Consider the following 15,248-nt stretch of genomic DNA (forward strand, 5'->3'; position numbering starts at 1 on the left):
TAATAAAGGTGTGATTATTTTTGCACTTCTCGTCTCAGTCTGATTGCTGGCATACTGACAGAATGTTGCCTCTGACTGGTTCTGTGTCTTTGTGCATGAGGAGGTTATGCTGCTGGGACCCTCCGACCTACTCCACGGAGACAGAGTGGTCTTGATCTGGCAGTGATTGACTCTGTCATTGAAGTGCTGCCTGGGTCCATTTGACCCACTTGGTCCAATGGTTGATCTGGCCCTGTTTGGCTGCAATAAACAAATGAACTTACACAGAATATGGACTTTGTGTCTTGATTGCAAGGATTCAGAGTATTTGGACATTACTTTTTCCGTATGAAAAGGATGCCAGTTGTTACTCTATACTGACAGATCTGCAAAAGGAAGTCAAACATGACCAGCATTTACTCTCACATCTTATTTTCGGAAACTGTAATGGCCATTAGAGAAGAAATAAAGGAAAATAAAATTCTCAGTTTTAAAAACTATACTGTAAATAATGTCAAACACAATTTGGAAACTACAAACCTAAAGAGAATATGAGTATTTCATTGAGCGCACCACATCTTTGCTATATATAATTATATATTCAAAGGAAAGACAATTAGTATGTAGATGTACTGTATTTAAAATATATATTAGTTGTTTAATTATTGAAGACACTAGTGTTAAGTTTTATTTTCTAATACTGTAATAGAAGCCATCATGTTGAAACTAAGTTTCCTTGATCTAATCTCTTCTGCTGAGGACAGTTAGGATAATCAGATAATAGTATATACAATTTCAATAAGTTTATAGATAAAAATGTATACAGTGGATTTAACAGAGGTTTTCTTAAAGGTTTTTTTATTTAATATTTTTAAAAATATTTTTTTTTTATTTTTTATTTTATTTATTTCAGATCCCCAAGACTTACACCGTTGGAAAGGTTAGGCGATTACCTAGCCGTCATTAGCACCAGAGTGGGAAACTCTGTGACGGCTCAGAGCCGTCATTAGCACTCAAGGGGTTAAGGAGTACAATAGTTTTGATCAGATTCATTTATATAAACCCTGTCTGGCTCTGAGAGGCTGATTCTAAACAATTTGCCAGTCTATACCTGTTTTTCCCCTCCAACATTCGCAGGGGAAGCCCTCATGGACTGCTATAAAAAAGGGGCTGTCCCTGTGGGCAGCGAGATATCTCCCATAGAAATAATGAGAGCTTTCTGTCATGTAAAAGCAGAGGCGTAACTAGAAGCCACAGGGCCCAGGTGCAAGAATCTAAGAAGCCCCCCCCCCCCAACAAAAAAGGGAATTTGATAAATTTTTTAACTTTTAAGAGAGAAAAAAAAAACAGTGAATCAGATTACATGTCTGCAAAAGGAGGTACCCTGTGCCCACAGTCTGTGAGATGATCTGACCCCCTGTTACTGTATATAGTGACACTGTTTAACCCACCAGTACTGTATATAGTGAGTTAGTGACACAGTCTGTAATCTGCCGGTGAGATGGCTGGCCTGACCCTACCCGCCCCAGTACTTTATAAAGTGACCACAGTAGTCTGTGACATAGTCCAGCCCCTCGTACTGTGTATAGTGGTACTGTATAGTGACACTGTTTACTCCCCTGCCCCCCCATGCTGTAGTAACAAGGTCTGTAATTTGCTGGTTCCACAAACATACACACACACATACATGCATAAATACTCACACAGTCACATACATACATACACACATACACACACACACACATAAACACCAATGGGTAAAACAGAAACACTAACCCCTGTAGTCAGAGACACTAGTGAAGCATCATGTCACACTCACATGATATCAGTGCAGGCAGTGGCAGGTCAACGTTTTTTATTGTTAAAAAAAATTTTTTTTGAAGCTGGGCCCCCACCCTTGGGGGCCCAGTCGCAATTGCGACCTCTGCACCCCCTGTACTTTTGCCCCTGTGTAAAAGTTTGCAATCGAGGACGAAGTATACAGGGGAGAACCCGTATATTTAAACTTCAATATTACTACACCTAATACAAATAAAATGATGCTATTTTTAGTGCACTGTACCTTAAAATTGCTGTTCTTTTCATAGATTTTCCTTTCAAGGTAATTAACATTTTGACTATTTTAATAAGCTTGCCACCATTTAAGTGGCGAGAAAAAACAATGGGATCTGTAGGGGGAAAATGTTTACAGAATTATGCTGGGATTTGAGTGGCAATTTCATATACGCTGACGGAATGCCCATGTTTAGTTATTTTACGATAAAAACAACTATAATGCTTTGTAGTTTGTACTATAAGTACTTACATTAGAATTTAGGCTGTGCATATTTATTTTTGAAAATAAGGGAACCATTTGTTGTATGACTAAAATAGTTGTGTGTAAATAATTTCAGTAAGAAACCCAAAGTTTGTGAAAAAGTTAATGATTTTTTTATATGATTAAATTTGGAGAACAAAAAATGGCATCAAATATACCAAAATGGCCTAGATCAATAAAATACATTTTTAAATATATATTGTTTTCAAAGGCTCTATTTCTGTTTAAACGGATTGATAGCAAAAATGCTACAAATTGCCCGGTACTGTGTTCAAGTTTTTCTATGAAATCCCCAGTAGGGGGGTTTGCTTAATGTTTACTTTACTTTAAAGGGACATTATACTGTAAAATTGGTTTCCCTTTAATGCAGTGGTCTATTTAGGTTTTCTGCTGCCCTAGACACTCAAAATTCTGCAACCCCCCTAACCCCATCCCAGGTTTAAGCTTTTTTAGTCATAATATTGTTTTAGTCACCGTGTAACAATATATATATATATATATATATATATATATATATATATATATATATATACACCTTATATAAAATACAAAAGTGTTCCATTAAAGTCACAATATACAATTTTCTAAAACAAAAATGAATGGCTCAACAAAATACTTTCAGGAAGCTGTTATATCATGCAACAAAACACAACCATATATCTGCCATAGGGAGTTTGTAAACTCTGGAATCATAGAATAGTAAAGCACAACACATGCAGTTTATTAATATGTCCAAAGGATCTGACAAATGCCAAGATTTACTTTAAATCTATATATCCTACAAACTGTATGACAGGCTCCTCCATATTTATTCTGACTACTAGATGTCTATACAAAGGTTGACAAAAATATACAACTCTACACATTTTAATCCTTAAATTATTTATGGTGAACATAAATAAGCACTGTGAAAATAAATGAGTTGGACTTAACATTTCTACAAAGTCCTTTTTCTGGTGAAACACAGCTCTCCAGCCCTAACTCACTTTTATCTGCTCTCATTCATCTTGGACTACCTGTGAGTTCCTTATTCTGACTTTCTGTTTGTTCTTTCTGGCCTCATGATCACAAGTGGCTACAGTGCACCGCAATATCACAATGAGGTATGAGGTTAGTCATAGGTTGCTCCCATCTGTAGCACACAGAAACTGATAGGACTAGAAAGAAACACTTAGGAAAGAGGGCGGATATGCAGATGGCAGGTGAGGCGGAGATAATATAAGGCGGGCTTTGGTACAGCGCTACTGTGCTTTGATGGCATTGTGCAAAATGTAGTTTTTAGCAAAGTGGCCTAAAATGCATCCACCTGCACCAGGCTAAACTTTAGGTGTGGCTAGATGCGGCAAGTGGCTGCCAGTGAGGGTAAGTAGGGAGCACCCGTGGGTGTTTTGCAGGCTTATACAGTTGAGGGTGTAAGAGTGCCATCTTGGTTTAGGCCATAATACGCCCCTACTTTAATGTGATTCTAATGACTCGTTATAACAGCTGCATGATTTAAAATATATGGGAAATTGCTCCTTTAGGTATATTTTTGTATGTGAAATAACTGATTTTGATAATTGAAACCACATCCAATAAATGGGCTGAGCTTGTAGTTAGAACAAACCTAATCAACTAATCTGACTAATTAACACAAAATCGTCCTTATCTTATTTCTCACTGTTTACTCAAACACTCATATAAACAGAGAGCAATGGAAAAGGAACATTTTAGTATATCTCTGTCCCCTTCCACCCATCACTGTGAGTATGATTTCATCTAATCTTTCTAGTTTTTCTGTAACAGTTCTTAAGGTACTGTTTTTTTAGTATATGTGGGGATATAACAGCAAAAATAGCTATTTAAAATGACAGAATGAAGGTAAAGGAGCTGTTTGTAAATTATTTAGTAAATTCTAGAGGATATAATAGAGCATTGGGAACACATTAAAGAAAAGAAAAATACAGTACACCGTCCCTTTAAGTTGTTGAAGTATAACTTCCACTCATTTAGTCCGAAATAACAGAAGTGTCACTTTGGGATATGTCAGTAGATGTTTAAGAAGAGTTCATGACATAAATATGTGTTACAGTTCATCAAAGTTTTTGGACTTTTCCCAGATAAGTTTTAGAAAATATCTAGGGGAAAGGTTATAAAAGCATGTTACGGCTTCTAAAGTGGCTGATACTAGGATAATGAACTTTCTAGTGATACATAAAACATAATAGTGGTTTAAGAAGTGAAATTGTAAACTATAATGACAATTGCTTTCATATTGATGAAGCCTGCTTAAAGGAACAGTAAACATGACTTGTTCTACGTGTTTGTCTGCAAAACAGTGTAATTGGGTTATACAGCCAATCAGAAGCACCACCATTAGAAAAGATTGGTGCATACTCCCAGGAATCAGTACAACAAAGAGAGAGAATGTAATCTCGGGCTATAAATAAACATGAAAGAAGGCAGCAAGCGGACTTATGCAAAAAAGTTCAGGTTTATTCCATGATCAAAACAACAGAAACTTTGAAGTAAAGTGATGATCCCTCAGGTGCAACTAATCTTCCTACGCGTTTCATGTCAAAGAGGTCTGACACAGCATCGTCACAGGAGGGAGTGGTGCTCCTGACGCAGAGCCACCTTTGATCGCTGTCCCAGGAGAAGCTGCTTCAACAGCGGCCACAAGATCAGCATTCTTCATGGATACTATAGGTGAAAAGTTTCAACACCCATACATAGTATGTAGCTGGACTAAGACTGACATTTTTGGGACATATATACCAATATTTACATCATATTTTATTGCAGCTCACATTTCTTGAATATATTATAATGAACACCAAAACAAGCACTAACAAAAGGAGAGGGGAAGGGGCATTCGGCAATTGATCATCTATGCTTAAAGGTATAGTAAGTTCTACTAAGTAATTAAAATGTCATGTTTAGTGTCCGTTTAATGTATTTGAATGCACTTTTTTCATTTAACAATTAATATCAATTCATGATGTGTGTAATTAATAATTTCATACTGATAAATCATTTTATAATTAACGTTTTAAATGTCCACTTCCCCTTTATTGTAATCCTAAATTAACTTTCTGATCATAATATATCAGTTACGTACAAGTTTCATAGTCTTTTGAATTGAAAAAGTAAAAAAATAAAATAAAATGCTTTTCGAAAAAAGTGGAATCCCCCAGTTCAAATTATTCCCATGTGAAGTGTAGTAGGTCCTATTACTCCATGAATATAGTTGAAAATGAGTGATAAGTAGGTGTTTTCAAACTGTTTGGAATGACTTTAAAATAAAAATCTGGAAAAAGCCACATAAGGCTCTTCACATTGTAATTCTGCTGAAATATATTTTGGACCACCTCCTTCATTCATATTAATACATTTTAAAATTTGAATTAATTAAGCAGTTGTGAAACAATTAATGATTCAAATCAAAGTCCAATCAAGTACCAAATATCAGAACACAAGTACAATTGTTGTTTCTAACACCATAAGAAGAGTGTGACAGATGTGCAACCACTTTCTGGGTATATTCTGCAGACTACACATATGTGTGCTTGTTCAACACGGTATTCATATCCTGATTACCAATCAAATGCTCAATAAATAAAGATAGTAAAGATAACAGTGAAGACAGCCATATCATGTTTAAAACCCAACAGGTCAATATTTATAAAATATTTGGGAATTAGAGACCAATAATCAAACCATTATGATCAACAATAATCAACATATACCCTTATATTCTAATATCTAGAGAGAAAGAAAGAAAGAAAGAAAGAAAGAAAGAAAGAGAGAAAGAGAGAGAAAGAGAGATAAAGTGAGAGAAAGAGAAAGAGAGAAAGAAAGAAAGAGAGAAAGAAAGAAATAAAGAGAGAAAGAAAGAAAGAGAGAGAAAGAAAGAGAGAAAGAAAGAAAGAAAGAAAGAAAGAAAGAAAGAAAGAAAGAAAGAAAGAAAGAAAGAAAGAAAGAAAGAAAGAAAGAAAGAAAGAAAAAGAGAGAAAGAGATAAAGAAAGAAAGAAAGAAAGAAAGAGAGAAAGAAAGAAAGAGAGAGAGAAAAAGAGAGAAAGAAAGAAAGAAAGAAAGAAAGAAAGAGAGAGAAAGAGAGAAAGAAAGAGAGAAAGAAAGAAAGAAAGAAAGAGAGAGAAAGAGAGAAAGAAAGAGAGAGAGAGAGAGAGAGAGAGAGAGAGAGAGAGACAGAGAGAAAGAAAGAAAGAGAGAGAAAGAGAGAAAGAATGAAAGAAAGAAAGAGAGAGAAAGAAAGAGAGAAAGAAAGAAAATAAAGATAGAAAGAGGAAAAGAGAAGAAAGATAGAAAGGAAGAAAGGAAGAAAAAGAGAGAAGAATTAAAAAAGGAAGGAAAAGAGAAGAACGGAAAGGTAAAGTGAGGAGGAGAATGGGGTGGAGGGAACCAAAACTATCAAACTATAAATCTGATTTATAGTTTATTACAGGTTGGAGCTCCCTCTTTCCATCATCATGGAATTACATCACCACCAAAAATATTCTGCTGGATCTAAAGCTCTCAGCTTGAACTGCTGCCAGATTGTAATAACTGTCTATGTATTACTATTTATGACAGTAGCACACTTTAATATCGATTCCAGTAAAAGCAAATCTGTAGCAGGAGTTAATGCAGAAAAGTGAATAACTTGATTTAAAACACACAAAAAAAACAAAGGAAAAAACAAAAAACGTACAGTATAGAATAAAGGTGATGAGAGATGATGGCTTAATTTTTTTTCTTGTTAGACTTTTACTTATGCTAAGTAAATATATCAGTAAAGTTTATACAACATATCAAAGGAAAGCTACACAGAAATCAGAGGTAGCGTGCAATGGACAAGCTGTTCCTTCTCCAAATGCCTATTATATAATGTATATGTATATGTATAAATATCAAGCTGAGTTTTTCAGTAAAAGCTTTTAGCAATGTGTGTCAGTCTCATGCAAATATTCTTAAAAGTATAAATAATTAAAATATTTATACTGTAGTTTTAAAAGAAAGTTATTCTATTTTATTTTCACATAAGCATGGAGTTTCATTACTTAAGTTGAAATATATTTATATATAATGTTCAGAAACTGTTGTTTAAAGGGACATAAAACAAGTTCTAATAGAGACAAAATATAATATGTACTTTAATTACTTTACCTGCAAATTTATACTGCAGTGCCTCTCCATTAACCCTTTCTTTTAAGTTTCCGAATTGTACAGTTCCAACTCCCCCCACACATTTCCTTCTATGCGGCATATCTATCAAGCTCCATATGGAGCTTGAAGCCCCGTGTTTCTGGCGAGCCTTCAGACTCGCCAGAAACACATGTTAGGGAGCTGCGGTCTAAAGACCGCTGCTCCATAACCTGTCCGCCTGCTCTGAGGTGGCGGACAGACATTGCCGGAAATCAACCCGATCGAATACGATCGGGTTGATTGGCACCCCCCTGCTAGCGGCCGATTGCCTGCGATTCTGCAGGAGGCGGCGTTGCACCAGCAGTTCACAAGTGCTACTGGAGCAATGCTGAATGCAGAGAGCGTATTGCTCTCCGCATTCAGCGAGGTCTGTCGGATATGATCCGCATTGTCGGTTCATGTCCGACATGCCTTTCATAAATAGGCCCCAATGGCTGTATCTATATCTACCATTGCTTTCGTAGAATGCAGAAGTGCACAGTGATTATCTGCTGGAGCATGCCTAGAAGCAAATAAGCTGCTGTGAAACACAATGCCTGTGTTTCTGATGCTAAACACTGATAAGGGGGGTGGATCAGACTACTCCAGACAGCATAGCTATGTAAGTTATTTTGCTTATTTTTGAAAATTATTTTAAAATACTTGGCAGCAATTTTTAAACAATTTCTTTATGCAAACTATTTTTACTTAATTAGCCATTTTAGGATATGCACAGATCTCAACATGTATTATGGCACTTTAACCCCTTAATGACAACTGACGTACCAGGTACGTCATGCATTAACAACCAGTTAATGACAATAGACGTACCTGGTACGTCAGTTGTCTAAGAGAGTGCTGGAAGTGATCGCAATCGCTTCCAGCAGCTCTCAGGGTATTGCAGTGATGCCTCCATATGGAGGCATCCTGCAATACCTTTTCAGAAGACTCCGATGCAGAGAGAGCCACTCTGTGGCCCTCTCTGCACCGGTAGCGATGGTGCCGGTTCGTTGGTGGGTGGGAGCATATCAGGGAGGCGGGTGGGCGGCCCATCGCTACCCGGCATCCGGTTCCTGTAAGTGCTATGTGCACGCCGGGTGCCGGGAACGTGCGGGGGCGCGCGTGCGCGCGCGATTAGCTGGCCACTGACACCAATGAGAAGGGAAGAGGGGGGAAAAAAGAATTAAAAAAAAATAAATATATAAGGATCTGGGAGGGGGAGGGGGTTGGGGTATTGTGGGGGGCTGCTACACTACAGAAAACATTAAAAATTGCAAAAAATTGCGAAAAAAAACACTTGTTTTTGGGGCAAATTGGGTACTGGCAGACAGCTGCCAGTACCCAAGATGGCGGCAATTAGGTAGGGGAGAGGGTTAGAGAGCTGGGGGGGGGGATCATGGAGGTTGGGGCTAAGGCAGGGGTCCATCACAGCTAAAACATTTTATTTTTTTTTATTAAAAAAAAGAAAAACTCCTTTTATTTAGTACTGGCAGACTTTCTGCCAGTACTTAAGATGGCGGGGACAATTGTGGGGTGGGGGAGGGAAGAGAACTGTTTGGGAGGGATCAGGGGGTGGGATGTGTCAGGTGGGAGGCTGATCTCTACCCTAAAGCTAAAATTAACCCTGCAAGCTCCCTACAACCTACCTAATTAACCCCTTCACTGCTGGGCATAATTTACGTGTGGTGCGCAGCAGCATTTAGTGGCCTTCTAATTACCAAAAGCAATGCCAAAGCCATATAAGTCTGCTATTTCTGAACAAAGGGGATCCCAAAGAAGCATTTACAACCATTTGTGCCTTAATTGCAGAAGCTGTTTGTAAATAATTTCAGTGGGAAACCTAAAGTTTGTGACAAAATTTGTGAAAAAGTGAACTTTTTTTTTTATTTGATGACATTTGGCGGTGAAATGGTGGCATGAAATATACCAAAATGGGCCTAGATCAATACTTTGGGTTGTCTTCTAAAAAAAATATATATACATGTCAAGGGATATTCAGGTATTCCTGACAGATGTCAGGGTTCCAATGTAACTAGCGCTAATTTTGAAAAAAAGTTGTTTGGAAATAGCAAAGTGCTACTTGTATTTATGGCCCTATAACTTGCAAAAAAAGTAAAGAACATGTAAACATTGGGTATTTCTAAACTCAGGACAAAATTTAGAAACTATTTATCATAGGTGTTTTTTGGTGTTTTGGTGATTGTAGATGTGTAACAGATTTTGTGGGTCAAAGTTAGAAAAAGTGTGTTTTTTTCAATTTTTTCCTCATATTTTATATTTTTTTTATAGGAAATTATAAGATATGATGAAAATAATGGTATCCTTAGAAAGTCCATTTAATGGCGAGAAAAACGGTATATAATATGTGTGGGTACAGTAAATGAGTAAGAGGGAAATTACAGCTAAACACAAACACCGCAGAAATGTAAAAATAGCCATTGTCATTAAGGGTAAGAAAATTGAAAAATGGTCCGGTCATTAAGGGGTTAAAGGGACATAAAATCAAAACGTAACTTTCTTCTAATTGGGCATGCAATGTTAAGAGACAATTCAATTTTACTTCTATAATCAAATTTACACCAGTCTCTTTTAATTGGATCACCATATGTATCCCAGTAGTTTATTGCTGCTCTGGGCTGACTTTTCAGGAGTTAAACACATACACCTAGATTACGAGTTATGCGCGCTATAGGGAAATTAATGAACGCAACAAAAGTTTTTAACTCTCTATAGCGCAGCCATTACAAGTTTTGAAACAGCCGGTTTGTGCGTGCGATATGGCTGAGTTAAGCTCCATAAGTGCTTGTGCACACTTCCCCCATAGACATCAATGGGGAGAGCGGGTCAGAAAAAAGCCTAACACCTGCGATTGCGGAATGAAAAGCTCTGTAACGCAGCCCCATTGATGTCTATGGGGAAAAATAAAGTTATGTTTAAACCTAACACCCTAACATAAACCCAGAGTCTAAACACCCCTAATCTGCTGCCCCCAACATCGCCGCCACCTACATAATGATATTAACCAATAATCTTCCGCTCCTGATATTGCTGCCACCTAAATAAAGCTATTAACCCCTAATATGCCGCCCCCAACATCGCCGCCACTATACTAAAGTTATTAACCCCTATTCCCCTGCACCCCAACATCGCCGACACTAAATAAAGTTATTAACCCCTAAACCTCTGGCCTCCCACATCACTGCCACTAAATAAACCTATTAATCCATAAACTGCCAGCCCCCCACATCGCAACAACTGAAATCAACCCCTAAACCTAACCCTAACTTAACCCTAACCCTAAACCTAACCCTATCCCTAACACCCCCTAACTTAATAACTTAATACCATAATTAAAATAGAGCTAAATTAAACTTACAATTATTAACTTACCTGTGAAATAAAACCTAAGCTAGCTACAATATAACTGATAGTTATATTGTAGCTAGCTTAGGTTTTATTTTTATTTCACTAATAAGTTTTTATTTATTTTAACTAGGTAGACTAGTTAGTAAATAGTTATTAACTATTTACTAACTACCTAGTTAAAATAAATACAAATTTACCTGTGAAATAAAAGCTAACATTACAAAAAATAAAAAAACTACCATTACAAAAAATAACAAACACTAAAATCACTAAAAATAAAAAAAACTACCATTACAAAAAATAACAAACGAAATTATCCAAAACAATAAAAATTATTCCTATTCTAATACAAAAATATATATATATATAAAAAAAAAGTCTTATCTAGAATGAACTACCAAGGGCCCTTAAAAGGGCCTTTTGTGGGCCATTAAAAGAGCCTTTTGTAGGGCATTGCCCTAAAGTTAACATCTCTTTTGCTACAAAATAAAACAAACACCCTCTAACAGTATACAAACCCCCAAACCCACAAAATAAAAATAAAGTAAAACCTAATCTACCCATTGCCCTGAAAAGGGCATTTGTATGGGCATTGCCCTTAAAAGGGCATTTAGCTCTTTTTCCTGCCCTTAAAAGGGTATTCAGCTCTTTTATGATATTGCCCAAGCCGTAATCTAAAAATAAAAACTCACCCCAAAACGAAAAAAATACATTTCACAAAAAACAAGTTATCAAAAATAATAAAAATTATTCCTATTCTAATTCTCATTTTAAAAAAAAATGCCCCAAAATAAAAAACCTAATCTAGAATAAACTATCAATAGCCTTTAAAAGGGCCTTTTGTAGGGCATTGCCCTAAGTTAAACAGTTCTTTTTCCTAAATTCAAAATAACAAAAACCCACTAATATTACAAACCCCGACCCCCCCAAACCCACAAAATAAAAAAAACTATCTAAAAAACCTAAGGCCTAGATTTGGAGTTTGGCGGTAGATGGGCTGTTAACGCTCCGCGGGCTTTTTTCTGGCCGCACCATAAAATTAACTCTGGTATCGAGAGTTCAAAAAAATGCTGCGTTAGGCTCCAAAATAGGAGCGTAGAGCATTTTTACCGCAAATGCAACTCTCGATACCAGAGTTGCTTACGCACGCAGCCAGCCTCAAAAACGTGCTCGTGCACGATTCTCCCATATAAAACAATGTGGCTGTTTGAGCTGAAAAAAAACCTAACACCTGCAAAAAAGCAGCGTTCAGCTCCTAACGCAGCCCCATTGTTTCCTATGGGGAAACACTTCCTACGTCTGCACCTAACACTCTAACATGTACCCCGAGTCTAAACACCCCTAACCTTACAATTATTAACCCCTAATCTGCCGCCCCCGCTATCGCTGACCCCTACATATTATTATTAACCCCTAATCTGCCGCTCCGTAAACCGCCGCAACTTACATTATCCCTATGTACCCCTAATCTGCTGCCCCTAACACCGCCGACCCCTATATTATATTTATTAACCCCTAACCTGCCCCCCACAACGTCGCCGCCAGCTACTTACAATAATTAACCCCTAATCTGCCGAGCGGACCTGAGCGCTACTATAATAAAGTTATTAACCCCTAATCCGCCTCACTAACCCTATAATAAATAGTATTAACCCCTAATCTGCCCTCCCTAACATCGCCGACACCTAACTTCAATTATTAACCCCTAATCTGACGACCGGAGCTCACCGCTATTCTAATAAATGTATTAACCCCTAAAGCTAAGTCTAACCCTAACACTAACACCCCCCTAAATTAAATATAATTTTAATCTAACGAAATTAATTAACTCTTATTAAATAAATTATTCCTATTTAAAGCTAAATACTTACCTGTAAAAAAAATCCTAATATAGCTACAATATAAATTATAATTACATTGTAGCTATTTTAGGATTAATATTTATATTACAGGTAACTTTGTAATTATTTTAACCAGGTACAATAGCTATTAAATAGTTAAGAACTATTTAATAGTTACCTAGTTAAAATAATAACAAAATTACCTGTAAAATAAGTCCTAACCTAAGTTATAATTAAACCTAACACTACCCTATCAATAAATTAATTAAATAAAATACCTACAATTACCTACAATAAAACCTAACACTACACTATCAATAAATAAATTAAATACAATTTCTACAAATAACTACAATTACATAAACTAACTAAAGTACAAAAAATAAAAAAGAACTAAGTTACAAAAAATAAAAAAATATTTACAAACATAAGAAAAATATTACAACAATTTTAAACTAATTACACCTACTCTAAGCCCCCTAATAAAATAACAAAGACCCCCAAAATAAAAAATTCCCTACCCTATTCTAAATTAATAAATTTAAAAGCTCTTTTACCTTACCAGCCCTGAACAGGGCCCTTTGCGGGGCATGCCCCAAGAAAATCAGCTCTTTTGCCTGTAAAAAAAAACATACAATACCCCCCCAACATTACAACCCACCACCCACATACCCCTAATCTAACCCAAACCCCCCTTAAATAAACCTAACACTAAGCCCCTGAAGATCTTCCTACCTTGTCTTCACCATCCAGGTATCACCGATCCGTCCTGGCATCCGGTGCTGAAGAGGTCCAGAAGAGGCTCCAAAGTCTTCCTCCTATCCGGCAAGAAGAGGACATCCGGACCGGCAAACATCTTCTCCAAGCGGCATCTTCGATCTTCTTCCATCCGGTGCGGAGCGGGTCCATCTTGAAGCAGCCGACGCGGATCCATCCTCTTCTTCCGGCGTCTCCCGACGAATGACGGTTCCTTTAAGGGACGTCATCCAAGATGGCGTCCCTCGAATTCCGATTGGCTGATAGTATTCTATCAGCCAATCGGAATTAAGGTAGGAATATTCTGATTGGCTGATGGAATCAGCCAATCAGAATCAAGTTCAATCCTATTGGCTGATCCAATCAGCCAATCAGATTGAGCTCGCATTCTATTGGCTGATCGGAACAGCCAATAGAATGCGAGCTCAATCTGATTGGCTGATTGGATCAGCCAATCGGATTGAACTTGATTCTGATTGGCTGATTCCATCAGCCAAACAGAATATTCCTACCTTAATTCCGATTGGCTGATAGAATACTATCAGCCAATCGGAATTCGAGGGACGCCATCTTGGATGACGTCCCTTAAAGGAACCGTCATTCGTCGGGAGACGCCGGAAGAAGAGGATGGATCCGCGTCGGCTGCTTCAAGATGGACCCGCTCCGCACCGGATGGAAGAAGATCGAAGATGCCGCTTGGAGAAGATGTTTGCCGGTCCGGATGTCCTCTTCTTGCCGTATAGGAGGAATACTTTGGAGCCTCTTCTGGACCTCTTCAGCACCGGATGCCAGGACGGATCGGTGATACCTGGATGGTGAAGACAAGGTAGGAAGATCTTCAGGGGCTTAGTGTTAGGTTTATTTAAGGGGGGTTTGGGTTAGATTAGGGGTATGTGGGTGGTGGGTTGTAATGTTGGGGGGGGGGTATTGTATGTTTTTTTTTTTTACAGGCAAAAGAGCTGATTTTCTTGGGGCATGCCCCGCAAAGGGCCCTGTTCAGGGCTGATAAGGTAAAAGAGCTTTTAAATTTATTAATTTAGAATAGGGTAGGGAATTTTTTATTTTGGGGGTCTTTGTTATTTTATTAGGGGGCTTAGAGTAGGTGTAATTAGTTTAAAATTGTTGTAATATTTTTCTTATGTTTGTAAATATTTTTTAATTTTTTGTAACTTAGTTCTTTTTTATTTTTTGTACTTTAGTTAGTTTATGTAATTGTAGTTATTTGTAGAAATTGTATTTAATTTATTTATTGATAGTGTAGTGTTAGGTTTTATTGTAGGTAATTGTAGGTATTTTATTTAATTAATTTATTGATAGGGTAGTGTTAGGTTTAATTATAACTTAGGTTAGGACTTATTTTACAGGTAATTTTGTTATTATTTTAACTAGGTAACTATTAAATAGTTCTTAACTATTTAATAGCTATTGTACCTGGTTAAAATAATTACAAAGTTACCTGTAATATAAATATTAATCCTAAAATAGCTATAATATAATTATAATTTATATTGTAGCTATATTAGGATTTTTTTTACAGGTAAGTATTTAACTTTAAATAGGAATAATTTATTTAATAAGAGTTAATTAATTTCGTTAGATTAAAATTATATTTAACTTAGGGGGGTGTTAGTGTTAGGGTTAGACTTAGCTTTAGGGGTTAATACATTTATTAGAATAGCGGTGAGCTCCGGTCGTCAGATTAGGGGTTAATAATTGAAGTTAGGTGTCGGCGATGTTAGGGAGGGCAGATTAGGGGTTAATACTATTTATGATAGGGTTAGTGAGGCGGATTAGGGGTTAATAACTTTATTATAGTAGCGCTCAG

This window comes from Bombina bombina, chromosome 5, assembly GCF_027579735.1.
Source record: "Bombina bombina isolate aBomBom1 chromosome 5, aBomBom1.pri, whole genome shotgun sequence".
Lineage (NCBI taxonomy): Eukaryota > Metazoa > Chordata > Amphibia > Anura > Bombinatoridae > Bombina > Bombina bombina.